We start from the raw sequence: 27743 nt of genomic DNA on the forward strand, positions 1-27743 counted from the left end.
ACACACACACACACACACACACACACACACACACACACACACACACATCACCTCTTCCCGCTAGGAAATCATTGTGACTGAGCCCCACAGACTGGTTGGCGAGACAGGGGCCCGGGTCAGTTATCAGGCAAAGAAGAGAAGCCAGACAGACGCTAGGCAGATGGGGGGAGTTAGGGAGGTATAAAGAGACGGAGCTCTCTGCCTTGTTTCCCTTCTCCACACAGCCTGCCCCCCCAACCAGGCGGCTCCAAAGCCTTCTTCTCTTCTCCCTCTGTCCAGGGACGGAGAACTAGGGTCTGACCATAGTGAGCACTATATCTAGAACTGGCACTGCCTGAGGGGCAGAGAGGTGGGGATAGACACCACTTCTGGGGACGGGTGGGTACCCTAGAAAACTTTACAAGCAGATGGAAACTCGGTAAAGGCAAGAACTGGGGTGTCCCCCAAACACGTAAATACGTCTGTCAAACTTCAGGTGTCTGAGGGGACACGAGGCACACAGACGGGTGAGCAGGGACCAAGCCTTGGGAGGACGTAGTCTGGGAGAGAGGAGCGGACTGTAGGGTTGGGGGTGGTGCTGCGAAAGGACAGGGCATGGAAGGGCAGGGCAGGGCAGGGTGCACTTACTACTCTCCCGGCTCCGGCTCCAGCTCCGTCCTTTGCTGGGGCAGGGCTTCTCCCTCGGGATGATCGTTACCGATTGCAGCGGCTTTCAGCTCACATGCCCCCAACCACGTCCAGGAGTGGGGAGGAATATGGAGGGGGGCTGAGTGAGAGGTGGGGTAAGGGGTGCTGCTCCTCGGATTAGATCAAGGGACGCTTGCTCGCTCCCTGCTCTCCAGGCTCCCGGCGCCGCTGGTCCCAGGGTCCAAAGCTCCCTGGCGGGAGACTGACGTCTGTCGACTGCTACCGGCTGTCTGCTAGCTTCTCTAGCTCCGAGCTCTGCCCTCGGGTCCCCAGAGCTCAGGAGCTCACGCTCTCCTGGCTACTGGTGGCTCCCGGGGTCTGTCCGGAGCCTGGATCCCCCTGTAAGCTTTCTGCCCCGGGGCTCTGCCTCTGCTGAGCTGCTGAGCTCGATCGCTCCCTCCCTTCCTGCACTCGGCTCCCGGCGTCTCGGAGTTCGGAGCCCCGAATACTGATCGCAGGGTTCGCTCCTCTCCCGGGCTAAGTCCAAGAACCGTCTCTCTCTGTATCTCTCTTTCTCCCTCTGCCACCCCGCGTCACACTCACAACACAGGAGGGAGGGAGGAAAGGAGGGAAAGAGGAAAGGAGAGAGCTGGGCTGCAGCTACTGCTCCGGCGGCTGTGGCGGTGGTGGCTGCTGCTGCTGCTGCTGCTGCTTCCACCGCCTCACCGGCTCTTCAGCTTCCGAGGAGAAAGAGGGAGGGAGACAGAGAGCCAGGAGGAAGGGAGGGAGGGTTGAGAGGGAGGGACAGAGAGACAGAGCTCCCCCTCTCGCCCTGTCCATCTAGGCATCTCGCAGCTGGCTGGACAGGAAACCTCTGTTTAAAGGGGCAGAGCCGAGGTTGCCCGGGGTGATAGGGGGCGGAGGAAGGTGGGGGAGGAAGGAAAGAGAAAGGAGGAAACTAGGTCGGATGACTCCCCCTTTTCCCGACTCTGCAGGTACAGGTGTTCCTTCATTGAATCCTAGGTCCTTAGAGCTAGACCAGAAGTCCCCTCTCCAGTCTCTGTTCAAGAAGGTGACTGTTAATTTTTAGATTTGCAAGCCTACTCAGACAAAGATCGCAGAACCTCTCGAAGGAAAACTCATCTTCCTCACAGCTGGGAAGCCTCTTTAGGTCTAACCCAACTTCTTCTTGCTGCCATTTTAAAAATCAATCCAGTCAGCTCATCGTTTCCTACTGCTCTTTGCTCTGAGGAGAGGGATAGCAGCTCATTATAATAAAGACACCTTCTAGTTATTCAGGGAAACCCATGGCCCTCCCTTCTCTGGGTTCAACAGCCGCTACTGCTCTCTTCCTGGGCCTATTTTCCAGTCTTTTCGTTAACAACAACGACAACATCTTTAAAGGTCTGCAAAGTGCTTCAAATACATTATCTCATTAAATGCTTGGCTATTTGGGTTGCAGGTCTCTGGATGCTCTTTAGTTTCCATAGGAAGAGAGGAAAAAAGGGACAGAGGAAACTTGGCAGATAAAGACTGGCAGGACTAAGCAGAGAGCCTCTTTTAGGGTGACTGATGAGGACGCTCTCCTAATATGACCATTCCTCCCTTTCTAAAGCTCAGTCCTGGTGCCACTTACCACAGGAGGTCTTGCTGAGCCCCAGTTAATGCTCTCATCCTCCTGAAATTTCTTTCTATTACTCTTTCTATTTTAAATATCCTCTGGGTAGAATGCAAGTTCCTTGGTGCAGGGATTGTTTCATTTTTGTCTTCTGTATCTTCCTGCCTAGAATATAGTAGCCACTTAAATTATTTGTTGAATGTAGTCGATATGGCTACTCGGCTTGAAGTCGGAAGACCTGAGTTCAAATCCTGATTCAGACATTTTCTAGCTGTGTGAACTAAACCAGTCACAATCTCTCTGTTGCCTCAGTATCCTGAGGGGTCTGGGTCCCTTTATACTCGAAATCCATTTTTCTATGAATTGAATTGGATTAAATTTCCTAATTAAAAGGCACTGAATATCTGGTCCGAATGATGGGAACTCATGTGCCTACTTTACCTCTATACCTGTAAAATCCCCACAAATAATGCAAACTTCCCAGTGGAGTGGGAAAGTTAGCAAAAAAAAAAAGTGATTAAATCTCTTTCCTGGGCCACTTAAGAGACTTCAGAGCCACCAGGGAAAGTTCCCCTGACCTAACATTCTTTGATTCAGCTTTACATTCCTTTGACCAGCTTTAACAAAGTCATAATTATTAGCCTAGCCTACATGCAAATACACTTGGGAGTGGTAACAAGAGGAACTTCAGTTCATACAAAGGTGTAAATGACTTTTCTGGAATAGGTAGGTGACCTGGGTGAAGAGGGAAAATGGTGCCTGGTGGCAGGTGGGGAAGGGGTTGGTCTAGAGATACCTCCAGGTCATGAATGGAGAGCAGTCTAACTCTTTAGATCTCTAGCGCTTAGGTTCGTTCTTCTGGAAAGGCCAAGGTCTTAGAAATGGAAAGGACCTTAAAAGTCATTAAGCACAACATTTTATGGATAAGGACACTGAGCCTGAAGAGGTGAAGATCATAGGGCCAATATTCAAACCCAAGGTCTTCCCACCACACTGAAATAGTTTTCTGACACATTATACCAAGACTATTAAGCCATGGTCTAGAATACAGAAGATCATAGAAACATAGATTTGGAGCTGGAAGGGACCCCTGAAGTCATTTAGTTCAACCCCCACATTTTACAGATGAGGGAAGATAAGCATTTATTAAGTGTTTACTATTTACTCTGCTGGGCAGCTATGGAGTCTGCCTGGAGTCAGGAAGATTCATCTTCCCAAATTCAAATCTGGCCGTAGACACTCACTAGCTATGTGACCCTGAACAAGTCACTTAACCCTATTTGCCTCAGTTTCCTCACCTGCAAAATGAACTGGAAAAGGAAATGGCAAACCACTCCAGTATCTTTGCCAAGAAAACCCCAAATGAGGTCACAAAGAGTTGATCTGACTAAAACAACTGAATAACAATAACAAAAATTTACTCTACTAAGTGATTTGTATATATTATCTTATTTGATCCTCACAAAAACTCTGCAAGGTAGGTGCTCTTATTTTCCCTATTTTACAGTTGAGGAAACTGAGGCAAACAAAAGTAAAGTGACTTGCCCAGGGTCACATAGCTAGCCTGAGGCTGAATTTGAAGTCATACCTTCCTGATTCCAGACCCAGCACTTTATTCACTGTGCCTCCTAGATGCCTTTAAAAGATTAGAAAACAGACTGAATGACTTGACTAAGGTCATACAGGGATGACATAATTGGATATGAATCCAGATCCTCTGTCTCCCAAACCAGCACACTTTCCACAGTGGGCATTGCCATTGTGGGGTCCAACAGCCTCTTAGCTGCAGTCTCCACCTCTCCTCAGAATCCAAGGGGTCCTCAGAACAGACTTGAAGCCCTAAGGAGAGTACTGGACCAGGATGAACTACACAGGAACAATTGCAGCTCTGCCTCTGTTTTAAAGAGGGAGGCTACTATGGTCCAGAGATCACTGGGTACATTTGGCTGTCTGTAGGAGGGGAAAAAGAGAAGAGGATATTGACTATTCTAGAAACCAGGGGAGTTGAGAGAAGGGAGTCGTAAATGGAAAGAAAGCAGGAAAAAAAAGGACTTACCATTTTTTTCTTCCAAATTTTCCAGGTCAAGTTCCCCCAGCACCAAGAAGGGCTATTTGGATTCTGCCTGAGGGATATATTTGGCGTACTGTATTCATTACATTTGCACAACTTCAGTGAGATAAGAGATCATCTAGCTTAAGGGCCCTTCACCCTTTTTTCAGTCATGAATACCTTGGGCAATCTGGCAAAGCCAATGGATTCCTTCTCAGAACAATGTTTTTAAAATAATTGAAGGATATCCTAAATTTCAGTTAAAAAAAATGAAAATAAAGATGTAAGTTTTTTCTCATCCAAGTTTCATGAACCTTAGGGTAAAAATCTAGTTCAAGTGTCCCACTTTACAGGTGAGGCAACTGAGGCTCAAAGGGTTAAATGACTTCATAAAGGTTATGTAGCTAACTAGTGGCAGATACAGGATTGGTATCTATATGTCCACACCCCATGCCAGTGTTCATTCCACTAGATCTGACCAACTCTTTGAATTAGAGAGGCAGGAGAGCCAAGTGGATAAAATGCTGGACTTGGAGTTGGGAACCCAGCTGGAGGAAATCACACAATTGTAAAGACTGGGTATGCTACAAAATTATGTCATCTAACCTCATCTGCTGCTGATTACTGCAACCAGGCAGACCTTTTATTCCTCCCTAATTGATTCACTATCTCAATCCCCACAAAACCTATTTGAAATCTTTTCTTCAATCTTTAAGCCTCCCACAAAGCCCCTTCACCTACTGTCTTATCCCTTGACATCATCCTTACTTTCTTCTCCTTTCCTCCAGTTTCTGATAATGATGAGGTGGCCCTTCCCTTTACCAAAGCCAGCCTCTCTATATATTCCCTTGAGCCCATCCACTTCCTTCTTCAATAGATTGCCCCCTCAACCATCCCTTCTCTCTAACTATCAATATGTTCCTTTCTACTGGTTCTTTTCCTACAGCTTCCAAAATATATACATATATGTGTATATATATGTATATATGTGTGTGTGTGTATATATATATATATATATTTCTTGTCCTTTAACAAAAAAAAAAAATTTCTACAGACTGTGCCATCTTTTCAAGCCAATATCAAATATCTTGGTCCAATGTACACTGCCTCCATTTCCTCACCTCTCACTTTTTTCCAACTCCTCTGTGATCTGACTTCTAACTACATCATTCACTTGACACTTCTCTCTCCAAAGTTACCAATTATCTTTTAATCACCGAGTCTAATGACTTTTTCTTAACCCTTATCCTTCTTGATCTTTGTACATTTGATCTCGTTGATTACCTTCTCCTCCCAGACCTAGACAATCTCTCTTCTCTAGGCTTTGATGATACCGTTTTCTTCTGATTTTCCTCTTTCCTATTTTCCTGAAGCTTCTCGGGGTCTCCTTTGTTGGTTCTTTTGTCTATGTCACTTCCACTAACTGTGGGTGGCCCCCAGGCTCTGTCCTGGGCCCTTTCTCTTTTCACTCCATATAAACACTATTCCAACTTCTATGTGTTCAATGATCATCATGATACCTAATTTATACATACAGTCCTAGACTCTTTCCTGAACTATAGAGCCAAATCATTATCTGCCTTTCGGACATCTAGAATTGGATGTTATGTAGTCATTTCGAATTCAACGTGTCCAAAAAAGAACTCTTTATCTTTTTCCCCAAACCCTCCCTTCTTCCAGATTTCCCCATTAAGTTTGAGGGTACCTCTATCCTTCCTGCCACACAGGGCAATAATTTCAAGGTCAATCTGGATTCCCTACTTGTATTCATCTCATAAGCCTAATCCTTAGTCAAATCCAGTCATTGCTACCTTCACAGTATCTCTGGTATACATCCCCTACTCTCCATTCACACAGATACCAGCCTAGTCCAGGCACTCAGCACCTTTCACTTGGACAATTGCAATTCCCTCTTCATTGGTCTCCCTGCTTCAAGTCCATCCTCACTCCAATCTATCCCCCACTCATTTGCCAAAGTGATTTTTCTAAATTCTGACCTTGTCACCACCATCATAACCCCTCTACTCAAAAATCTTCAATGCTTTCCATTTCTTTCAGGACCAAATATAAATTCCTTTGTTTGGCACTTAAATCTCTTTATGACCTGGGTTCTTCGTACCTTTCTAGTCTTCTTCCTCTTTTTAAAAAGAATTATTTTATTTTCAATTCATGGAACAAAACAAACATTTCCATAACACAGTACAATAAAAAAGATGATTGCACATGAAACTGCAAATCTACTATGTACAACTTGCTATTCCCTCCAAATATACAACAAAGTTATCACATAAATTTCTTTTTTTCCTTTTTTCTTCTCTCTCCCCTCCTCACCCTAGAGATGTCTACCATTACACACAAATAGGTGTGTATCTATGTATATGTATATACATGTATATACATATGCATATGTATAGTATATATACATACACACAAACATGTATATGTGCATACACATACATGTATATGTATGTGTGCCTATATTTACATATGTATATACACATATTGTAGTATATGTACATATATGTATGTATACACACATGTATGTATGTATATGTAAATTTATTCTATATATTCTTCTATTTATCAGTTCTTTGTCTGGATGCAGATAATGTCTTTCTTCATATGTCCTTTATTTTTAATTTGTATATTTATAATAGTCAAAATGACTTAGTCATTCTTAAAACAATATTGCTATTACTATATACAATGTTCTCTTGGTTCTGTTCACTTCATTCTTCATCATTTTGTGCAAGTCTTTCCATGCCTTTCTAAGATCAATGAGCTCATGATTTCTTCTAGCACAGTAGTACTCCATCACAACCATATACCACAACTTGTTCAGCCATTCCCCAATTGATGGGAACCCCAAGGATTTCCAGTTCTTTGCCACCACAAAGAGAGCTGCTATAAATATACCATTCACATTACTTTAGCCACCTCCATACGTTCTACAATCCAACTACACTGGCTACTCACCGTTCCTCGAGCCAGACACTCTATCTCCCATTTTTGAATCTTTGTATTGGTTGTCCCCCATGCCCAAAATACTCTGCCCCTCACCTCAACCCCTCTTGGTTTCTCTGCCTTCCTTCAAGACTCAGTTCAGATCCCACTTTCAGTAGGAAGCCTATTCTGGACAATCTACCTCCCCTTTCCTCCTCCTCTCACCCTCACTAATGCATTCACCTTTCAGATTACTTTCCATCTACTTGTAAATACATCTTGTATATATCTAGTTATTTACAAGTTTTTCCCTCCTTATTATATAAGCTTCTTGAAGGTAGGGACTGTGTTTGGCTGTTTTGGCCTTTATTTGTATCCCTACTTTTTAGTATAGTGCCTTGTCCATAGTATGTGCTTAATGAATGCTTATTAACTGATTGACTAGAAATCAGTTATCTTCTTTACTCAGTCTTTCTGCTTTATTTGACATCTGACCATATTCTCGTCTGAGATACTTTCTTCTCTCCGGATTTTCATGAAAATGCTCTCATGGTTTTCCTGATACCTAGTCAACCTTTCCTCAGTCTCCTTCTGTTGGGTCCTACTCCATATCATGCCCTCTAACCTTGGGTTGTTCCCCAGAGCTCAATCCTGGGTCCTCTTCCATATTCTGTCTCTTGATAACCTCATCAGCTCCTAGGTGTTCAATTATGCATATGACTCACAGACCTATATGTCTAGACCACAAGCTTCAGCATGGCATCATTGCCTATTGGATATTTCAAACTGGATGTCATGTGTCTGAAAAAAGGGTTCATTTTCTCTTCCTCCCAAATGTACCCATCCTCCAAACTTCTTTATTATTGTTGAAGGTACCGCCATCTCTCCAGGCTCCCAGGCTCCTAAGATCATTGTTATTCTTGATTTCTCACTCTCCTTCACTTTATAGATCAATCAGTTTGACAAGTTTGCTGTTTCTACCTCGCTATATGTCTTCAATCTAACTCTTCATCTCTAGCCACACAGCCATCACCTTCATGTAGCCCCTCATCATCTCTCAGCTAGACTATTAAAACAGCTTCCTAATTGGTCTCCCTACTTCAATTCTCTTCCTACTCCAATCTAATCTTTTTACCTTAAGCGGAGATCTGACCATGTCATGCCCCTAGTTAGTAAACCAGTGGCTCCCCATTGCCTCTTGATGAAAAAGAAACTATCTCCTTCAGGTTTAAAGTCCTTTATAACCTGGCCTGAACTTCTCTCTCTGATTTCCTTGTCCATCTACAGTCCCTCCTGTACTCTGTGATGTAGTCAGACTGGCTTTCTCATTGTTTTTCCCATCTCCCAGCTCTGGCCCCTTACTGGCCCATTACCTGTGTCTAGAACATTCTTTCTCCTCATCTCCACCTCAGAGAATTCCTGTCTTCCTTCCAGAGGAAGCTTTTCCTGATTCCCCCAACTCCTAGTACCCTCTTTCCCTAACTGCCTTGGTACTTATTTTGTATACAAACACACACACACACACACACACACACACACACACACACATTTATATATGTACATGTCTCCCTAGCTAGTATATAAGCTCCTTGAGAGTAAAGATTAATTCTCATTCTCTCTCTCCCCCTTATATATATGTAATATGTATAACATTTATATCATAATATATAATGTAGAAATATGAAATAATAAATATACTACAACATATTTTATCATAATATAAATATATTTATATATTAGATATATAAGGGGAGAGGGATACATACACACACACTATATATAATATATATGTATGTATGTATATATGTACGTATGTATTGCCAGTGCACCTAGCACAGTGAATCCCTTGGAGGGTGTATGATTTTGGAGCACAGATTAAGTGACTAACAAATGCTTGCTGATTGATTATTTAAATTAATAGAAGACCACACTTGGAATCCTGCAGATACTTACTAGCTGCGTGACCCTAGGTAAGTCATTTAACTGAGCCTGACCTTTCATCATATGTAAAATGAAGATAATATTGGTACTCAACTTGGAAATTATTGTCAGAATTAAATGAGATAATAGATATAAAGTGCTTTGCTTATAGCACTATGTAAATGGGATGTTTCCCCTTGCTTCTCCTTATTCTTCTCATCCTTGTTCTCCTCCTCTGACACAGACTTTAGAAGAGCCCAATTCTCTGATAGAAAACCTGGAGTGGCAGAAGTAGAAGGATGCCCACTAAACAATTACACACAGGGGAAGAAAAATGTATTTGAAGCCTGAGGACTGGGTTCAGATCTAACCTCTGTTGCTTCCTGTGTGCACTTGGATAAATCACTTAATCAGCCTAGCCTCAGTTTCCTGTAAATGAGAGAGCTGGACTAGATGGGCTCTAAGATCTCTTCCAGCTCTTAATCATTGATCCATGATTCCGTGTTTCCACCATGCTTTCTTAGTCCCGTACTCCTCCTTCAGTAAAACTCAAACCACTCCCCACCCTATACACACATACGCATACACACACACACACACATATATATACACATATATATATTCACATCTCTGCAGTTTTGTGCACGCTATTTACTCACTGTTGGAGATATCTGTTATAGGGGAAAAATTACTGCCCTTGAGTTAGGAGACTTGGTTTCCTATTGGGTCTCTGACATTCATTAACTCCATAGCCTTGAATATTTCATTTCTCCTCCCTTGAGCCTCACTTTCCCCACCTATAAAATGGAAATACTTCTTATTACCTAACTTCCAGGCTTGTTGTGGGGGAGAAAATTCTATAAACCTTAAAGTGGGGGCAGCTAGGTGGCTCAGTGGATAGAGCTCCAGCCTTGGAATCAGGAGGACCTGAGTTCAAATCCAACCTCAGACACTTGACACTTACTAGCTGTGTGACCCTGGGCAAGTCACTTAACCTTGATTGCCTCATTAAAAAAACAACAACAACAAACAAATCTTAAAGTGCTATTATGTGAACAGATAATTGGGATGTTTCCATCACTTCACAGTAAGCCAAACCCTATCCAAATCTCACCCAGCCTTCAAGACTATGTTAAATTGTCCCCTGAAAGAAAAAACAACAACAACCCAAGAGTGACAAAAATCAAAAGTGAACAGTATGCCATTATAAGTGCCAACTTTGGCCCTGAAGAACATGTAGAAGAATGTATTTTCCTTGCTTCTTTGTAGAGGTGGAGGACTCTGCTTGCGGAATACTGCATGGGCAGTCAAATTTGGTTTGGTATCTACATTGACTTTGCTGAAATACTTTTTCATTCTCTCTCTCTCTCTCTCTCTCTCTCTCTCTCTCTCCTTCCCTCCCTCCCTCCCTTAATTCTTTTTTTATAGGGGATGGCTCCCTGGGGTGTACTGAGAAGGCACGTGGAAATTAAGAGGATATAAAAACCAAAGATACCAATAAAAGTTAAAATAATAATAATGAAGTATCCCCTGCTCTATGAAGCCTTCCTTGGTGGTCTTACCTATAGTAATCTTCCTTTCTGTAACTCCTACAGTTTGTTCCACATACTCACAGACTTAACCATAGAAATAATAATAATAATAGCAATTAGCCTTAAGTTTTGCAAAGTGTTTTACATAGAGTGTCTCATTTGATCCTCACAACAACCCCATGAGATAGTAGGTACTATTATGATCCCCATTTTACATATGAGTAAACTGAGGCTGCGAGAGGTTAAAATGACTTGCCTAGGATTACCTAACTAATAACTTTCTGAGCCAAAAATTGAACTCAGCTTTTTCTCATTCCACATCTAATATTTTTATTACACCACCAAGACTACCTTTTACAATTCTCTAATGACTAGATGATAAACTTTTTGAGGGACAGGACAGAATTGAGTCTTTCTTTTTCTCTTTGTTTCCCTTAACCAAACATAGTGCCTAGAATACAGTAGGTGTCTAATAAATGTTGAAATATTCTTATGTGTAAGTCCTGTTGCCCCAACTAGACTAGCATCTCTTTGAGAAAGCAGACATGAATCTGTGCTGTATAGTTCTGTTAGGCTGACACCACTTACCCCTTTTTACATAATTCTAACTTAAATTGGGTATATTTGAATATGTGGGACCATCTCAGGGGATTCATTATGCAGGACCTCACTGAACACTCCTTTATTACCTATGACTCTTGGTTCAATACTAGGCCTATAATAGGTACCCAGTAAGTATCAATTCACTTGTCTTTTCCTTTCATGTCACTGTTTCTTTAATATCTCTCCACTGTGTTTTTGGGGTGGCATCAAGAACTGTCTCTGGACTGGAATGTGGAAAAGAACAGAAGACCATTCTACCCAGGGGCTGTCTCTGTAGTGTCCAAGGTTGTGTCTCCTAAAGGCAGAGGAAGAATCAGGCAGCCAGTCTTACTGTTTAACTTGGGAAGGGGGGTGGTGTGGAAGGATGGGGCCAGGAGGCAGGGATGGGTAGGAAGGGTCAGCAACAGTTTTTTGTGTCTTTGGATTTTCTTTTCTCTCTCTTCCAGTCAATCTCACTGACCCCTTCCTTCAGGTTCCCACCTGAATATACAGCAGTGAGGGGGAGTTGTAAATAGCTATTGAGGTGAAGGGGGAAATGTGGCATGTCTTAGGAGTCAGGACAGTTTAGAGAAGCCCAGTCTTGACTCTTTCCCCTTTCCCTCCCTCCTAAAGCATAAGCCTCATGATCACTGGGCCTTCCCATTTGATTTTTCCCTCTCTGCCTTGCCTTGGGGGAGACCCAGTTCCCCATCCTGGGAGGGATAGGCAACAATTAACAAAGGCACCATGGAGTAAAGACAATTAACAATCCAGAAAAGAGGGGAAAGAGAGGCTTTGTTCTGGTTTCCATGGCAACCCAGGGGGGCTGGAGGAGGAGGAGGAGCTGGGGGGGGCGGGGAAGGGGTCTGGACCAGGGACATTCTGAGCTACTATACTCACACTTTCTCTTTCTGCCCTTCTATTCTCCACCCTTCCCACTCATCCCACCCATGGTTTGGGCCAGGAAGGTCCTAGAAGACTCTGAATCCAGTTCTTTTCAGAACTGGGACCTTAGGTAATGAAGGCACAGAAATGGACTGGGTGGAACAGTCTGTGGCATCTTCCCTTTCCTTCCTTCTTCTTTCCTTCTCCTCCCCAAAGGAATTCTCCCCTCAGCTAAGTATTAGTCCCCAAATCCCTGCTCTGGGGGGCTGATGGTCAAACCAGGGACAAATCAACAAGACTCCCATTTCGTCCTACTCAGGAGGTGTTCCCACAACATTCCCTGAATTAGTCAGGCCTTCGATCCACAAAAGGAATGAGTTACCTAAGGTCTCTTTAAAGCCTGCACACCCCCACTCCCCCCACCAACACACACCTTTTTCTCTTGAGGTATACTGAGAAGGCACATGGAGCCTCCCACACATCCACTGAGCCCTGAGCCCCTGCATCAGCAAGAGAAGAACAAAACAGCTATAATTCCCATTATCCAGCCTGGTTGGGGAAGGGTGAGATGCTTCAGGGTAACTGCATCCATCTTAGCAGGGGAACTGCCCAGACCTCCAAGTCACCCAAACCTCCCCTGTCCCCTCACACCGTCCAATTGCCCCCTGGATCCTGGGTGAACTACCATCTTTTCAAAAGATTCGGATGAAATAAAATATACCAACTCCAACTAAAGGTAATTCATCCTCTGCTCAAAAAATCTTTGTATTAACTGTTATGAACAGTTCAAATGCCTTAGCCTGTCATTCAAGGCCTACTTCCTTCTATCTTTCTAGCCTTATTTTATATTTCTCCATGCATTCTATACCCTAGACCTAATCCATTACTCTGTCCCCTGGCCTCTCATATTTCTAGGTCTTTGCTTACACTGTTGCCAATCCTTTGAATGTCTTCTCATTGCCTGTAGAATTTCCTATTGGTTACTATCTATCTTAACTCAAAAGCCACCTTCTCCAAAAATGTTTTCCAATGGTTTTTTTGGTGCATTTTTTTCTCTTTAGTTCATCAATTTCCTTGTCTTCCTCTGACTTCACATTGTATTGTGAACCTTGTTATGACCATCATCAGATGTTATTATTTTGGGGATATTTTATTCTTCTGCTAGACTGCAAGCTCCACAAGGGTAGGTATGTAAACTTTGTTTCTGTCCAGCACCTAGGACTAGGCTCTGTACAAATAAATATTTAATTAAAGTGAATTTGTAAATTCTTCAGAATTTACAAGGCCTTCAATTTATAATTTTATTATTATTTTTTTTTTTTGGGTGAGGCAACTGGGGCTAAGTGACTTGCCCAGGGTCACACAGCTAGGCTTCAATTCATTATTCCAGACCTCTAATAACCATAGAATGATACAAGTCAGGGTTGGAAAGGACCTTTCCAGGTCATCAAGTCTAGCCTCTTGTCTCACATAAAATGTTTCACTTGTTGTTAAGTTGGTTTAGTTGTGTCTGACTGTTCCTGACCCTCTTTGGAGTTTTCTTGGCAAGGATACTGAAGTGGTTTGCCATTTCCTTCTCTAGTTCATTTTGCAGATGAGGAAAAGAGGCAAACAGAGTTAGCTAAGTGACTTGCCTGAGGTCACATAGTATGTGTTTAAGTCCAGATTTGAACTCAGTTCTTCCTGACTCCAGGTCTGGCGCTCTATCCACTGTGCCACCTCGTTGCCCCTGATATTCTCCCAATGATATTCCTAATGAATGCTCATCCAGCCTCCACTTGAATGCTCCCAGAACAGAGAACTCACTACTTAGTAAAGTGAACTCAAGTGAACTCTTCCAGTGTTGGGCAGTTTTAATTATTAAAAAAAAAATTCTTCCTTATTTTCAGTTGAAATTAGCATCACTGATATTTACATCTACTGCTCCTAGGTGTTCTCTCCACAGCTAAGAAGAATAGCCATTGGTGTGCAGGTGAAAAAGGGGAAAAAATGTACTCCCCACACACTTTTAAATTTAATCTACATAATTAACATTTTTCCCATCACTTTTCTTAAGTCTAGACAATCAACAAAGCAATAGATCAAGCCTCTATTTGTAGCCATTGCAGGTTTCCAAGGTGTAAACACTCACCTCCAAAGCTGAACAATCTACTCCACCAATAGGAACTGACTCTAGCACATCCACCACTAAGAATAAGTCTTAATTACTGTCACATGATAGCCCTGCCCAGTCCTTTAGGCCCCCATACAGTCTTCTCTTCTCAGGACTAAATTTGGTCTTTCTACCATTCAACAATTCATTGGAACAAACATTAATTACGTACTTACTATGTGCAAAGCATTGTACCAGTCACTGGGATACAAAGATTTGAAAAAGACCCAGTCCCTGCCCTCAGGGAGCTTACAGTCTAATAAAAGGGGACAACATGTGCACAAATAATTATGATTCAAGGTAGAACATGAAATCAATAAAGAAGGGTTATGCAAAGTGATGTGAGAAATATGGGGAGAAAGCAATCACCTGGGGGGCGGGGTGTTGAAGGGTCAGGGCAGGGTTAAGAGAGGAAGAAACATCTGAGTTGGACCTGGCAGGAAGGGAACAGGATGAAGCTAGGGTTAGGGGAAACCCATTTTTCTGCATGGGGTTTGGCACAAGAATAGGTAGGGAGATGAGAGAAGGGACAATGAGAAGAGGGGACAGGGAATAATCAGGATGACTAGAATCAGTCTTTCCTCCCAGGACACAGTTTTCAGACTCTTGCCTATAGGGTCAGAGGTCAACAGTCATTATTGAAGATTTCCCCTAAGCTTTCTTGGTTGTTTACTGCATCCTCAGTCTTCCCCAGCACCGTCCTACAGGTTTTCCTCCCATACGCACTTTTTGTCACTTAAGACAGGCCACTGGCGTCTCTCCTCCTGACTTCTGTGGCTTCTTAGATTCAGCGGGCACACAGCTTGCTTAATTAAGCTCTAGTTCAGTTGCTTCCCAAACTAATTTGGCCTCAGAATACTTGGAGGCTTGAATTAACTTCAAGAAACCCATATATGCTGGTTAGTCTCTGTCAGAGGACATGGAGTACCCCTGGGATAAAAGGAGGTCTGGGAAATTTCATTGTTAGATAAAGGAAATTAAAACTATTTTCACACTGAAAAAAAAATTGCCACCTGTAAGTATTTTAGACACTCATATAATTTAATGGTTAATATTTTAGAAGGAAAATAAAAAAAATCTCTAGGGGTGAGACTTCCTGACAAGGGCCCCTATTCCCTTGGCACAGAACACCTGAAGAGAGGTCTGAAGAGCCCAGTTTGGGAGAGTTACCAAAGGTTATAAGATACTTTACCTATTTTCTCTAACAGCTTTCTACTAACTACCTGTGTGGCATTGAGCAAATCACTTTAACAACAACAATAATAATCATGGCTAACATTTATATAGTTCTTAATATGTGCCAGGCATTGTGCCAAGTGCTTTACAATTATTATCTTATTGGCTCTTCACAACAACCCTGGGAGGTAGGTGCTATCATTATTTTTATTATTATTCCCATTTTATAGATGGAAAAACTGAGGCAAACAGCAGTTAAGTGACTTGCCCAGGATCACACTGATTGTTGTCCTTCATTCTCGAAGAGGACCAAAATGACATTACTGTGTTAGAGTCAAGTTCCAATGTATCTCACTGTGACTGTTCAGACAATATGAGCTCAGAGTGCTCTGCCACAGGTTGGGTACAAATAGTCCACGTGAACATTTGAAGTGGATTCCCTAAATCTGTGCATCTCACATTTCTTTTGAGCTACTTCAATTCTGCTTTGCTCATAGAGCACAGCACATTTTCTGATGAGAGCATGGCATGTTGGGTGGTCCTACGCCAGTGTCTTCCATGTCATACAATCAATTCCAAAGTTCTTAAGAGAGACCCTGAGAGTGTTCATGTATCACTTTTTCTGACCACCTTGTGAGTGCTTGCCCTTCGTGAGTTCTCCATAAATTAGTCTTCTTGGCAAACTTACAGGTTCACATAGCTATTAAGTATTTGAGGTTGGATTTGAACTCAGGTCTTAATCTCTTAATTGAAAAGTTTGAGTTTCCTCAAGGAAAAAGGAGGAGGGTAGATGACCTCTAAAGTCACTGATCTTCGAATCACCCCAGGAGGGAAGTAGTACAAGCATCATTACTCTCCATTTGACTGAGGAGGAAACTCATGAGGTGATTTATTCGAGGTCACATAGGTAGTAAGTGGCAGTGCCTGGCAGGGTCAAGCCCATCTTGGACTCCCAGTGATTCTTCAAAAGTCATCTCTACTGTCCCCAACCCAGTTCCCAGCTGGTATGTAGCAAATGCCAACTGTGGCCAACAAGACCGAGGTAACTGTGAACTTGGGGGCCAAACCAGAGCCCTGGTTGAAGGAGGAGCCCAAATGACCACTCATCATCAAGCTATGTTCTAGGAGTGCAAACTGAGAAGTCTCTTTTAGAACAAAACCTACCCTAAGGAAGGAGATCCCAGGATAGCAAAGTGATTTCAAATTGACTCCTTCACTGCAGGAGTGAGACTTGGGATCAGGCCTGTTCCCCAGTTCCTGCTCCTCTTTGGCCTTTAGTCACACCCCTCTAGCAGCTGAGCCACCTGCTGTTATAGCCCCAGCCTCAAGTACAGGGGACAGGACTGGCCTTGGGGTTTTAAGATCTGGCCAAGGATTCCTTCTGAGCCTTCTTGCTGTTCAACTAGAAGCCTTTGAAAATGTACCTATGTCATAATATTAATGATAGTAATTAAAATAGCACATTTATTTAGCACTTTCCTTCCAACAACCCTTTGAGGTAGGTAGTGCAACTATTATCATCCCCATTTTAAAGATGGGAAACTGAGGCTCAGAGAGGCAGTGACTTGCCCAAGGTCTCAGTGCTGATAAATATCAGTGCAAGAGTCTGAACCCCATTCTTGCCCCTATTCCATACTACTTGGATGCAACAACTGACCTACTAGCCCCTGGAGTATCACAACAAGGGATTAATCTTCCTCTTGCACGGTGGGTGATGGGTGCATAGTGGGCTTTGGAGGCATCAAAAAGTGGCATATACATTTTGGCTTTGAGTGTTAGAATTTAAACACAGACCTCAGTCCTTAGGAAGCTAAGGGCCTCCAGGCTTTCTCAGGGTGAGGTAAGGGGCTAAGAGGGAGGGAGCTCTCAGGAACACGGGGCCCTAAATTCAGCACACTAGCCTTGGTGCTGCCCAAAAGCCCCCTCCACCCTTTCCCCCACTCACCTGCTAAATCACTGCTTATCTTTTTCAGCTTTCAGATTCCTCTAGGGTCCAGAAAGACCTTCCTTCACTCCAGCCCAGGATCCCAGACCTTGGCCCTCTCCCGACTAGCCTCAAAGAAACCACACCCTTCCAAATTCTCCCTCTTCTCCCCAGCTGCCCCTGATCTCCCCAGTTGTTGTTTTCGTCTCCCTCCATTCCCAAGGGCCTGAGGCTAAAGCTGGGGAGTCTTTGCAAGCTGTGTTTGTTGCTGAGTTGGCCCCCAACAAAATACAGCAACAGCACCGGCTTTGGCTCAGTCTTGGCAAGGGAGAGAGACTCCACACAGAGTGCTCTGGCACCTAACCTTCCACACTTCTTACCTTGTGGGCCAGCAGGACCAGGTGCGGGTCTTCTAAATCCTATGGAAGGACCGTGTTCCGAACAAAGTTCCTCTCTGGGGTCCATAGTCAGAGGACCATGGGGACAGAGAGCAGGGACTACAAGGCACCTCAGAGATCTTATTCAATCCCAAGGAGAGAATTTTTACAGAGGAAAGCACTGACCTGTGCAGGGTCACACAGGTAGAACAGAGCTGAGGCTAGATCTGAATCTGTGACTTCTGACTCCAAACTTAGTCAATGGGGACAGAAGAGTATCAGTTATTTCTCTAACATAGCCCTTAGAGGCTACACTACTTTTCCAGCCCCACCCCACACCCCCCTCTCACTGTGGCAAAGTTATAAGAAGTCAAGTCCTAGCCCTTGCTACCTACCACCTGTGCTCTTTTTTTTTCTCAGGCCTCAGTCTTCTCATTTGGAAAATGAGTACGGAGGTTGGGCCCTTAAGACTCCTTCTAGTTCTGACTGTCTGTGGTCCTACAATGCTTCAGAGGATCTCTTCCCACCTTCCCAGGGTAGGGAAACATCAGGATGACCAGTCATCTCACCACTTCCCTAGCAACAGGCTAATGACTCTTCAAGGTAAAGGTAGATTATGTTGTGATATCACCCAGTGGAAAGTATAAGGGATCCCACCGAGGGGAAGCTGGAGGAGTAGATAGAGGGCCAACCTTGGAGTCTAAAGAAGTGTTCAAATCCCCCCTCCACACATTCTGGCTATGTAACCCCAGGCAATTAATTTAATCTCTCAAGGCCCCAAGCAACTCTGCATTAGTAGAGGTAAATTCTTCATTGGAAATTACTTATATCAATGAAGTCACTGTTCTCCCCCCCCCCCCAACGATATATAGTCATAAAACTAAATCTCATTCATCCCAGGGTAAAAATCCTTCCCTGGGAAAGAGTGTGACGTATGAGAAAGCTCAAACACACTGTCTCTTTCAGGCCACCAAGGGGTCTTTCCACAGAAATACTCAAAGAAGTGGGGGCCCAGAGGAGTAGTGATTTGCTCAGGACCACACAGCAATCATAGACAGTTCAACCCCCACTCCTCTTCTTTTCCCAACCTACCTGCCTTGTTTCTAGGGAAAGAGGAGCAGGTCAGCAGGGGCAGCCAGAGGAGTAGTGCTCAAGCATCCTGATTCTCAGCGATCTGCTGGGCCCTTCTGTCCTTGACCAGGGACAGGTGGGGAAGGCAATTGAGGTTAGCTGTCAGTGGCTCTTTGCCCTGACCTCTGACTCTGCCAAATGTGGTCATTGCAGAGGATGCAATTACCCTGGTCATGGGAATGGTTAGGCCGCTCAGACTCGGAGACAATGGCTTGGCTGGAGCACGTGGGCAGACCGGGGAGGCCAGCATGGGCTTCTGGCTTCCTGGGAGGAAGTGGGGCATTGTTTCGGGGCCCAATTCCGGACCCCGCTGGAACAGAGCACAATGAAGGGAGAGGACCTGGCCAAGCCACTGACATTTGGGGTCTCATTTATGACTTTAATGACCCTGCTGGTGGATCTACCTGGAAGCAGATCTGCTAATGAGCTCGGCAGTTGGCATGGCACCAAAGGGAAGCCAGTCGGGCTGGCTCCCCTAGGGGAGGAGGGCTGGCTGGTGTGTGGTCTAGCACTGGGAGAGCTGGGAAACAGAGATGTGGGCTCCGTCCGGGCAAACCACGGGGAGGTCCTGTGACTCCCCACCCACCTCTCCACTCACTCCACTGGGGTCACAGGACCCCACCCTGGGAAGGGGGCGGCTGTGAGGTTAAGAATTATAATGATAATCTGACTTTTCATCTGGGCTGTGCTCCTACTTGCTATGTGACCTTGAGTAAGTCCCTTAACTACGTGGACCCTCAATTTCCCCATCTGTCTTATAGAGGACACCCTATCCCCATGCCCCTTAGGGCACTAAAAAGACAAGATAAGATCATAAATACTGTGTACTTGGAACTCTTTGGAAGAAAATTGTTCTAGACATTTAAGACGTTAAACAATTTTATTTTTCCCACCTCTGTTGCAGTGCAACCTCCTTGAGCGTGGAGGAGAATAGTCCCTTTGGCCTGTCTGCTCTTTCATCCTCTAGGGTTTCACTGGCAAAAGGGCCCAGGTTTTCCAGTACTGTTCACCACTTGATGCCCATCCTCATCCTCAATGGTTATTCTAGGGACAAAAGAGGTTACTCCAGGGACACGAGAGACTGCTTCCTGAGTTTGGAGACATTTAAGTATCAACTGTCAGGGCCCCAGGAGGCCAGGATGCTGGGCAGAGTATCCAAAGGTTGAGATGACTGCTACTCCTTCCTTTCCACTACCATGCAAGGTAAAATGTGATTAACCCTACTCCTCTGCTCAAGAAACTTCACTGGCTCCCTATAGCCCATAGGATAAAATAAAAATTCCTTCATCTAGCTTATGAGGCCAATTACAGTCTGCCCCCAATCTACCCTTTCAGCCTTATTTCATGCAACAACTCTTCACATCTGCACTATTGTCTCTGCCTTTTCTCATCTCCCCCTTCCATTCATTTGCACAGGCTGCCCTGTGCTTAGAATGCATTTCCTCTTTCTTATCTTGTTCTCTTGAAATCCTTGTCTTCTGTCAAGGCCCAGCTCACTTGCTGCTTCCTCCACCAGGCCTTCCCTAGTCTTTTGTCTAGGTCTCTCCTTTACATGTCTGTAAAATATAAGAATGAGACTAGAATCTGTCAGGAGTTCTTAGCCTTTTTTGTGTCCTGAGCCCCTTAGATCAGGGGTGGGGAACCTGTGACCTCAAGGTCACATGTGGCCTTCTAGGTCCTCAATTATGGCCCTTTGGCTGAATCCAACCTTCACAGAAAAAAATCCCCTTAATAAAAGGATTTGTTCTGTAAAACTTGGGCTGCGTCAAAAGGCCATAATTGAGGACCAGAGGGCCACATGTGGCCTTGAGGCTGCAGGTTCTCCACCCCTGCTGTAGATAGTCTGGTATGGTCTCCTTCTCAGAAGAATGTTTTTTAGAGACAGAAAACAAAATATGTAGGACTGCAAAGGAAACCAGTGATATTGAAATTGTTATCAAACTATTAAAAAAAAAAGTTCATGGACCTTAAGCTAAGAATCTCAGAAAGAGGGTCTTTAAGGCCCTTTCCAGCCTCAAGTCCTGTGATTATTTGTCCTGATAGTCTACCTTCTATCATACTTACCTGTCTTCATAGTGTCTTCATTATTAAACTGTTAACCTCTTGAAGGCAGGGGCTGTGATACTTTTTCATCTTTGTGCCCCCAGCTTCTCTAGTATGGTGCCTGTACTTGGAAAGTGTTGTATCATCTGAATGGAAATGTCACAAGTGGGACAGATAGATGGTCCAGGACATAGGATGGCAGAGACATCACTGGGGGCTAAAATTGTAAGGTAGGGAAGATGCTTCAAGAGACTAGAGATGGGCTTTGAAGGATGGATGAGCAAGACAGAAAAACAGGAATGGGTAGAAGGAGAGGGGCCTGCCATTTAGTAGGAGAAAGTCTGTGACCAAATTGTGAGATTGGGCATGGCAATGGCTAATAGTACCTAATAGGGAGCAGACCAGGTAGAAGGGTGCTGAGAGTGCATAGTAGGAGAGACATTTGTAGAGGTTTTTGAATAATCTGTGCAGAGAAGCTATTTAGGCCAGAATAGGCCCATATATACAGCCCTAATCTCCCTTTTTGAGCTCCAGGTCCCCTTCACAAGCTACATGTTAGATATCTCCAATTTGATATCTATAAACAACTTGTTATCTTGGGGTGACTTGGTGGTCCAATGGATAGAGCATGGGCCTGGCAAGAAGACCCAAGTTCAAATTTGGCCTCAAACACTTAATAGCTGTGCTACCCAGACCCCAGGTAGGTCACTTAAACCATTTGCCTCTGTTTCTTCAACTGTTAAATGTTGTGAGGCTCAAATGAGATAATATTTGTAAAGTGCTTAGCACAATGTCTGACACATAATAATCACTATATAATTATTTAATTCCTCCCCCTTTCTTTCCCAAACCAAACCTCCCCTAAAGCCTCTGTTGTTCCAAACTCCTCTGTTTCTGTTGAATTGTTCTAGTCACTCAGGTTTGGAGCCTAAGATCATTCTAGTCAGTCTTCCACCTTTCTCTTGTTATCTCATCGGTGAACACGCCTTGTTGATTCTACCCCCACAACACCTCTTGCCTCTGTCCCCTCCTCCCACAAGCCCTGACTCTAGCTCAAGCCCTCATCATCTCTTGCCCGCATTACTGCAGCAATGTCTTAATTGGACTCCCAGCTTCCAGCATCTCCCCTTGCCAAGCCGCTCTCCATCCAGCTGCCAAAATTATCTTTTTAAAGCACGAGTCTGAACGTGTCACACACACTCCTCACACCTTCCCTCTTGCCCTTTCTAGAATCCTCAGTGACTCCCTATTTTGTCTGGAATAGAATGCAGACATCTTACCCAGGATTTAAAGCCCTCACAATATGGTTCCAGCATATCTCTCCAGGTTCAGTTCACATTTTTCTTCACCCATACTGCACCAGCCAAGTTAGCCTATTTGCTATTCTTTAAACTCAATAATCTATCTCCCCTTTCAGTGTCTTTGAATAGACTGATTCTCTATGCCTGGAATGAACTCCCTCCTCATCTCTGCCTCTGAACATCCCTTTCTTGCTTCCAGACTCAGTTCATGTTTCTCTTTCTGCAGGAAACTTTTCCCCATCTTCCTAGTTAGTATGCTTTCTCTTCAAATAATTGTGTGTGTGTCTGTATGTGTGTGTGTGCATACACACACACACATATTCCATATATACTCCTTAGATACATGTTCCTTCATATGTTTGTGAATGTATATGTGTATGTATATATGTATGTGTTTATGTATGTATGTTTGTATGTATATTCCTTAACCTTTTGTATGTCAAAATCCCCTTGGACAGTTTGTTGAAGCCTTTGGACCTCTTCTCAAAATAACATTTTTAAATGCATAAAATAAGATACATAGAATTATACAAAGGAAAACAATCATAATAAAGTAATATAACATATGTGTGTGCATATATAAAATATATTTTTATATCTATTCACAAGTTGTATTCCTCATGTAATCTCTTTGAGAGGGGACTGTTTTTGGTTGTCTTTGTTTCCCCAGCAGAGTCTCAAACATAGAGGGCACTGAAATTTAAAAACAATGAATAAATGATTCTTCCCCAGTCTTTTGTTTTACCATATATTGTAAACTTTTATGCTTAAGGAATTTTTTAAAAATTTTGAATGAATGAATGAAGGCTATTCAATTGGATTGATTTTAATTGTCTCCAACCCCCAACTTCTCAAACGCTAGTCCTTAGAGATCCATCTTGCCTTATCCTACCTCTATTTTATTAATGAGGAGACAAAGGCCCTCAGAGGTAGAATGACTTGGCCAGGGGAACATAGCAGAGTTAATTGGCATAGTCCTTTCAGACTACAAAGAAGCATTTGGGCAACCCTAGAATTTAGAGCTAGAAGGGACCCTAGGGATCATCTAATGCAACCATTTTATAGAGTCTCAGAGAGCAGAAGTGGCTTGTCAGTGTACCTAGGCATTCAATGACACAGCTGGGATTCAAACCCATGCCCTGTGGCACCATGCCCAGAGCACATTCACTTTTCACTGGCCAATACAGCATCTACCTACAGAAACCAATGAGATGATGATGGTGATAAGAGAAGATTGGATTTATTAATAATATAATGATAACAGGATAGTAATGATTATGATATGTAATTTAATAATGATATCAATGCATTATAATAACAAAATAATAGGACAATAAAAATAATTATAATTACTAGCCTATAATAGTTGTATCATTAATAAATATGATCATCTCTAACCTGTGAGAAGCAGTATGTTATAATAGATAGAGAACTGGCTTAGGAGTCAGGACAATAGGGTTCATTTCCTGCCTCTGATATATAATGGCTGTGAGACCCTGGGCAAGTCACTTAACCTCTAAGTTCCCTCAGACAATTCTCTAAGTTGCAGAGTAGATGCTGATCTGAATTGTAACAGGGAGTTCCTCACTGGGAGCTCTCAATAAAATCCTAAGTCTGGTTTAAAAAAATGTAATAATCATATCTATTTATAAACTACTTTCAGGTTTAAGGTCTGGTTCCTTTCTTGTAAAAGCAAAGGTACTTAAATTAGGTGGTCTCCAAGAAACCTTCTCAGTTCTAGGATTCTGAGTTTGACTTGACATCTTTCCGTCTCACCCCTTTCTTTCCCGTGATCTCTCTCCAGACAGCAGAAAATTAAAGCTTTGCTTGCTAAGGGCTTAGGGTATTAACCCTTTCCAGAAGACATCAGCATTTCAAGTAGGGACTATGGAAGATAGTCCTTAACCTTTTGTGTACCGAGCACCCCACTGGGCAGTGTGTTCACCACACTGGATCCCTTCTCAAAATAACATTTTTAAATGCCTAAGATAAAAATACATAGGATTACAAAGGAAATGGGTTTTTTTGAAATAATATACAGTTATCAAAATATTAAACCAACAAGTTCATCAATAACTCCTGCTTTGTAGTCATCCTGATAGGTTCTGAATAAGAGAGGGAAGGAGAGGTCATCCTGCTTTCTAAACCATCAGCCTAAATGCCTTAGAGCCAGAGGCTGGGAAACATGCTCTCACAATGTCCCTGACATTGCCCTTCAGATTTTCTGACTTCAGCCTTGGACATAGATCTCTGTCTTCTCCCAAGATAGGATGAGAAAACACTCCCTCCTCATCAGAATGTAAGCCCCCTTGAGAGCAGGGCCTTTTTGTTGTATTTCTCAGCACCAGAACCCAGCCTAGTTCCTGGAATGTAATACAAGCATGCCTCATTTTATTGTGCTTTGCTCTATAGAGCTTTGCAGATATTGCATTCTTTTTACATTTTTTTTTTTTACAAATTGAAAGATTGTGGCAGCCCTGCATTGAGCAAGTCCATCAGGGCCATTTTTCCAGTAGCATGTGCTCATATTATGTCTCTGTGTTACATTTTGGTCATTCTCATAATATTTCAAATGTTTTCATTATTATTATGTCTGTTATGGTGATCTGTGATCAGTGATCTTTGAAGTTACCATTGTAATTGTTTTGGGGAGCCACAAACTGTACCCATAGAAGATGGTGAAGTTAATTGATAAATGTTGTGTGTGTTCTGACTGCTCCACCAGCAGGCTGTTCCAGTCTCTATCCCTCTTCTCTGGCCTCCCTATTCCCAGAGACACAACAATATTGAAATTAGGCCAATTATTAACTTTACAATGGCCTCTAAGTGTTTAAGTGAAAGGAAGAATCAATCAATGTGGCAAACTTTATTGTTGTCTTATTTTAAGAAATTGCCACAGCCACCCCAGCCTTCAGCAACCACCACCCTGAGCAGTCAGCAGTCATCAACATCAACGCAAAACTGTCCACCAGCAAAAAAGATGACGTATCACTGAAAGCTCAGATGATGGTTAGCATTTTTTAGCAATAAAGCATTTTTTAAATTAAGTAGGTACATTTTTTTTAGACACAATACTATTGTACACTTAATAGATTACAGTATAGTGTAAGCATAACTTTTATTTGCACTGGGAAACAAAAAAAATTCATGTGACTCACTTTACTGCGATATTTGCTTTATTGTGGTAATCTGGAACCAAACCCACAATATCTCTGAGGTATGCCTGTAAGTACTTGGTGTTGGATTGAATTGAAATAGCCTTTTATGGCAGTAGCAAAATGACTTAATAGTCGAAGTCATTTGCAGAATGTCCACCTTTCAGAGAACTTTAAAAATGGAAGGTTCCCATCAGTATTGGCAAGTAAAGTTCCCTCTAGAAACAGGGGGAAAAGATAAAGTGACTTCTGGAGTAGATGACAGTCTGCTCTCACTAAAAACATAATTACTAATGATTAGGTTGTATTGGAAGATAGCTAGAATACTATTTAATCAATCAGTAAGAATTTATTAGGAGACTAGTATGGCCAGGCATCCTCCATATATGGTCCTATAAGCATAAACTTTTAAAATCACATACTTAATAAAAAAAAATTAGTGCAATTTGATACATGCACCACTATGCTTATAATTACGCATATTGTAAAACAAAAATGAAAATTGGAATTAGGTAAAGATTAAATAATTCTTTTAAAATATTTTATTTATTAATGGTATAAAAATGTGTGTGCATGTGGTGGGGTGGTGGTTCAAACAAAATTATACTACTCAGGAAGTGTAGTGGAATTGGTTGAGGATACTACAATACTCCCTGTGGCTTGTTGTTCATCCTTTGTTTTCAAAGGGGACCAATGACATCACAGGGTGATGTCTTGACTTGCACTTGAATTGGATTTAAGTGAGGCAGAGTTGTGCAAAGTCATCTGCCTCACTCTCTTTTCTAGAGTCATCAAAGTCCACTGGCAAGACAAAAGTCAAGATGGCTGGCAATGGCCTGGGATAAAGAGGATGACCTTAGCATCTTTGATGTTTCACCAGGTTCCAAGCACTCCACAGCACCTGCTGCCTTCGTGGTTGTTGGAACAAATTGTTTGCATCCTCCCATTCTGCCGGGGGAAGTCTTCATACGCTTGAGGTAGACATCCCCCTAACTCACTGATGGATTTGATGCTTCTTGGTTACCCTCAACCTGGTTAAGCTTGTGGTTTACAGAGGTGTGGCTGAGGCACATGCCACAGCTTCGTGGAGCCACAGGTGAGAACTGAGTGACAGGTGGACACCCAAGATAGATAAGTAGCCCTGAAACGGGCTTGGTGAGCCCTCACCCCAGAGGTGCTAGTCCTCCCTGAACACCCCACACAGTGGGATTGTGGCATTCTATTATTGGGACAGCCCCCAAGGGTGAAAGCAACTTCAGTTTCTGAGAAAATGCCTCCGAGGCTTGTAGGGGGAAAGGAGAGAGCCTCTGTCTCCCTCCCCCAGCACAAAAGATAACCTGGACAACTTCAAAGTCTCAGAAGATCAATCTAGAACTCCGAGCAGAGAAATAATCTCTGAATCACTCTGTGTGATTAGGGTTAAAAAAAAAAAAAAGCAACCCAAACTTTTTTACTCACTAAAAACATAATTATTAATAATGATACTCTTGATGAGAGTAATGTGATTGAATATCATTCTATTCAATAGGATTGGAGAGTAACAATATTTAACACTTTGTAAAATAGAGACCCGTTATCAAATAGAGGTCTGCTTTAAAATCAGTTTATTTTGATATTTGCTTTTAATGGTTGTCATCATTGAAAAAGATACCTCACAAAGATACATCCAAATGGAAGAAATGCATCATTGGTTGTGCTTATTAAATTATGATACTCATTTTTCAATCCCCATTCACCAATTATGCAGGGGTTTTTGTTGAAAATTTGGCTAGTAAATTTCCATCTTTCCTAGTGTCAATCAATTGTCCTTGCAAACTAATCAGAAGGTGTCTCAAAAATGGGCTCAAAACACACTGAAATACTACTTCAAGATTTTTAAATGGGTTAGAAATGTCTGTTTCCAAGTGGTTGTTTTTTTAAAAATGTGCATTTATGAGGGTTTTTATAGGTGGCAAACATTGCTTTTAGCAACCCAGAGAGAAGAGAGTATGAATTCAGGAGGAGAGGATGGTTACCAGTTAAAGGCTCTAGACATAGCCAGAAGGTTGAGGTCCTTACAGGATGCACTAGAGCCGCTGGGACTGAGCTAGTTGTTACATCTTCATTGTAAGCGTTCACAGATATGACAAACACTGCAAATCAGGGCTTGAATTATTGTTTTGTTGATTGCCTAGACTTACCAAAGTGATGGAGGAAATGTTAGTAAATGCAAATCAAACTGAAAAGTGTATCATGAGTACACTTTTTTTATTTCTGGGGATCAAGGAGTTAAATACATTTATCAGCACACACCCCTGTTGAGGACTAAGAAGAGATATGATTTGGTG

At 42.8% G+C, this 27743-nt stretch overlaps 1 protein-coding gene across 7 annotated transcripts in view; it reads right to left on the reverse strand.

Annotated features, from left to right (window-relative positions):
- Positions 1 to 18913, reverse strand: part of SOX13 (SRY-box 13) — a 93404-nt gene extending 74491 nt beyond the window's left edge. For 6 of the 7 annotated variants that reach the window (XM_027871679.1, XM_027871678.1, XM_027871677.1 and 3 more), the window contains exon 1: positions 628 to 1458. The gene's annotated coding sequence lies outside the window, so the exon portion shown is untranslated. Of the gene's footprint in view, positions 1 to 627; positions 1459 to 18878 lie in introns of those variants that run through there. The other variant, XM_027871676.1, reaches the window with a different exon arrangement.
- Between the last annotated feature and the right edge of the window lie 8830 nt (positions 18914 to 27743).

This window comes from Vombatus ursinus, unplaced genomic scaffold, assembly GCF_900497805.2.
Source record: "Vombatus ursinus unplaced genomic scaffold, bare-nosed wombat genome assembly UNPS02014798.1, whole genome shotgun sequence".
Classification (NCBI taxonomy): Eukaryota; Metazoa; Chordata; class Mammalia; order Diprotodontia; family Vombatidae; genus Vombatus; species Vombatus ursinus.